Genomic DNA, 4,342 nt, shown 5'->3' on the forward strand with positions numbered 1-4,342 from the left:
ACACACACACACACACACACATACACACACACACACACACACACACACATACATACACATGCACAAGCTAGTGGAGACGGAATATTAAATTTTATAAAATCCACACACCTAGTGGCCCATGGGAACGACTGAAACAAAACACAACAAAACAAAAACAACATCGCTAGTAAAGATTCAGGAATACATTTTTCAAGTCAGTGGGGTAATCATCAGTGAGACGAGAGCGCAGCCTGTTTTTTTTTTTTTTTTTTTTTTGTCTTTTTGGGGGTCTTTTTCTTTCTTTCTTTTCTTTCTTTTTTTTGCTTTTTTTTTCTACCAAACTTTGTCTTCGAAAAAGAGCAAGAGATGTCGAGCATTGCAATCACACGCTGAGCATGGGCAAACGATATTGGCGATTATAATCACAGAATATAAAAGTAAAAGTCAGTGTTAGCGGGAAATGACTTGAATTGTCTTGGTGAGTGCATTTGATTTGATTATTCAGACTTTTAAGGCCACATTTTGTCACGTGGTCACGTGGGAATCAGGTGCTCTTCAGGTTTTTTGTGTTCTTGTGTGGCAATTTGAGCTATTGCTATCTTAAACTCTGTTCATTTCGGTACAACATGTCAAGTTTTTTTTCCGAATACAATTCTTAGAATATCTTGATAACGACTCCGAATAATCTTACAGTTTTGCCAGAGCAGATATAACATTTGGTTTATGACCTCAAATCTTAGTACATTAACTTAAAACGGCCCAAAAATGCCCAAATGCCAGATACAACTTTGTAACTCTAAGGAAGCGAAATGTACCTATTAATGCAATAAATACCCCTACATGCATCGCCCCACAATGCTGCCTCAACACCTTTTATGTCCATTTAAAATTTATAAAATATTTTTGTGTGAATTTTACAGAAAAATAACGATGACAGGCACAATGAAAGTTTCCAACGACACTCAAATTTTCGAAGTCACGAATTTTTCGCTATTTTACCTCTGACACCGGGCGACCTCACCTCCTTCAGTCGCTAATAATATCTCGACTTCTCTTCGATACAGAGGGTATTCATCAAAGGCAAGCCAAATCGCTACCTCAGAATTACAAAGTTCTGTCTGACCCTTTTGACCGTTTAGAGTTACTAAGATCATGAGGTCATAAACCAAATGTTCTATCTGCTCTAGAAAAAAATTGGGAGTCATTATCAAGATATTCAAAGAATTGTATTCGAAAAAAAACATTGCATGATATGATATGAAGCTCATAAACTCTTGACGTCAAATTTCTCAAAACTAGGTAGTCCTAGATCTACTGAGCAAATAGAACTTTATAATTCTGAGGTCGCCATATTAAAAGTTTGTCCCTGCACACCATTCATTGAGTGTCTTTTTGCTACGAATGAAACAGTGTACAGGACAGTCGGGGTTAAACCAGGGCAGCGGGCGAGATTACCCTGGGCTATTATTTAATTTATGTCTGTCTAGACTGCACTGGGTGAAACCCATTAGACCTGGCGTTATAAAGCCATAAGTAGTGAAGCAATAGACTGAACGGAAACTCTCATTAGCTTGGACCCAGCCTAAGGACCGTAGGATGCCGCATCCCCCGTTCTAACATCTATAGTGTGACAATCACGTCAACTGGGGTACCGCGAGACCCTGTAAATGTAATTTCCTTCTTTCATTTTCTCGATGGAACATTATATATTTTTTCGAAGCTTTTGGTGGCCTCATTCATGGATGGAGTAAACGTTTGTCCAAAACGCACATTGTGCCGATCGGAATAGAATAGAAAAGAGGAGAACAGAAAAGAAAAGAAAAAATAGAAGAAACAAAAAGAAACAAAACCAAAAGAAAACAAACAAAACAAACAAAAACCTGAACCTTTTGAACCAAGATGTGCATTTTCTTATATCTCCGTTTGACTGAACCACCAGATGTCTACGTACCTTCTTCCAGGATTCCTGTTACCATTATATTATTTTCCATAGCCGCAGGCTAATGCGTCAATACCAAATACAGGAGTTGATTCAGGACATTTACCGCCAACTCCTTCTTAATGAAATTGCCGTGAATTTCACGATCTCATCAATAATGAGAGAGAAAAATGGCCCTCAACTTTCCATCGATTGGATTTTATTCAACCCTTGGAAGGCGATGCTGGTCATAATTACTGTTCCCGACATGATCCTTGTTTTTTGCCAGTCGAATCCGACATAGTAGAATCGGTTACATGACTCGAATGGCAATTCCCAGAACACACAGTCAGTAAAATCGGTTAAGTGCACATTTTACCTTTCAGATCAAACGTCCATTTTATTGAGACTAAAAGCTTTACGTAGCACTGTGCGGTATTTGGTGTTAAACGTGAGATAAACAAAAATGTTGGTCCCTGCGCAGAACAGTTCTGCAGTGACCCGGATGTACATGGAGAATTGGAAAAGTTGGTCGTACTTCCGCAAGAAGTAAAACTCTGGTTCAAGGGTCCGGCCTACTATCATCACCATACGTGGGAGGTTGGTCAACACATAAACAGCGGACAAGATGGCGACTTGCATGACCGCTTGAAGCTCGCGGCTGGACACCGTGGATGACGTCTGGTCATTTAAGGTACCCCTTCCTTCTCGTGTTCGTATTTCCGGAGCTGCTGTCTGTGTCTTTGACTCTTTTGACGTCATTTCCGAGTGGGATAATGTCTTAGGCGTCCCTGACGTCATTCCTGCTTGTGATTGAATCTTTACGGATTGTGATGTCGTCACTTGTCCTACGTCTTCGTCAGGTGTCGTTGCTACCGACGGTAACAGAAGAGACGGAGACGAGCTTAGCGTAGAAGTGGTAACAGAGATGCTCAGCATTGCAGACGAGGAAGCTCTTCTCCTGACGTCAGGGGTCAATGTGGTGTCTCCTGTGGAGCATGAGACCGAGACTGCCGCTGTGTTCTGTGACTGAGGACCGAATATGAAATTCGAGGATTTATTTCTGAAGTTAGTGATTCGTTTTAGAGCTATGCACAATACCACCAAGGCAATTAAGGTAAGAATTTGGGTGCCGAAATTGGCCATCATGTCCAAAAGGACATCCAGTATTTCAGATAACTGATAATAGTTGGGACCAAATGTGAACATAAGGCGAGAAAAGGTTCCATTGTTAATGGATATTGTCTTGAGCCTCATTCCCGCAACAAGTGGCAAAGGATTCAGGAAACTGAAGCAGGCGAATACAACAAGAATTGTCACCGCACGCAGACGAGTGAACATAAAGCGGAACTTGAGGGGCATTGTTACACATGCGCAGCGTGTAACTGCAAGGAAAGTCGTAGTGAGAGACGATAGGATGAGAAACTGTTCCCGAAGAAAAGCCGCAGTGACCGAAATTGAACGGGGTTCAATTGAGAACTGTAGAAAGCGTTTGCGCTCGAGAATCAACATGATATTTGAGGCAGTGAAAACACCACCAGCAAAGACCATGCCTAGATCGGAAATAGACAGGACGAAGAGACTGCAAGCGACGCAGTCTCGTAGACCCATCGTGAAGAAAGCCCAGGAGTTGATAACGTTGCCAAGGACACCGAAACAAACCAAGGCCGCCCACAGAGCTGCGAACACTTTCATAGCAACGACGAATTGGTCATTGGACAAGAAGTTCTCCCAGCTTGTATACTCAGTTGAGTTCATTGCTTTGGGTGTCTCTTGTAATTTCTGGAAATAGACACAGTCAACAACAATAATGTGGAAGGGATGGGTGGAGAGGGAGAGAGAGAGGGGGGAGAGAGAGAGAGAGAGAGAGAGAGAGAGAGAGAGAGAGAGAGAGAGAGAGAGAGAGAGAGAGAGAGCGCCTGTTGATAACGAGACGTACGAGACAGACAGACGAGGCCGCCTTATTGCACAGTCGTGGGTGGCACACACACACGCACACACTCACACGCACACACACACAGAGGCACACACACGCAGGTTTGAACGTCGGCTCCTCGCAAGCCGGGGAGAAAAAGTTGTGCTGTCGAACAAACTGCTAACAGAAATTCCAGGAATTTTGCACAGAGAGCGGGATACATTTCTTTTGGAGGTTCCTCTCTCTTGATTTTTAGATTTTGTTTTGGCTCCGTTTGCGTTTTGTTTGTTTTTTGTTTTGTTTTGTTATTCTGTAAAGAGGTGACGTTGAGGATCGCCCCACTGGCTTCACAATAATATTATAGCGCGCGCGTTGGAACATAGACAGCGTTGAGTGGTTCAAACGGACGTCTTTGCTTGTGTGTTATTGTTCATTGTTAGAATAACATTGTTCTTCTTTATTGTGAGGTGAGATCGTTCTTTGGTGATACTTCCACGCAGGACTTCTCCTCCGTATAAGGTAAGAACCGA

Source organism: Aplysia californica, unplaced genomic scaffold, assembly GCF_000002075.1.
Source record: "Aplysia californica isolate F4 #8 unplaced genomic scaffold, AplCal3.0 scaffold00188, whole genome shotgun sequence".
NCBI classification, from domain to species: domain Eukaryota; kingdom Metazoa; phylum Mollusca; class Gastropoda; order Aplysiida; family Aplysiidae; genus Aplysia; species Aplysia californica.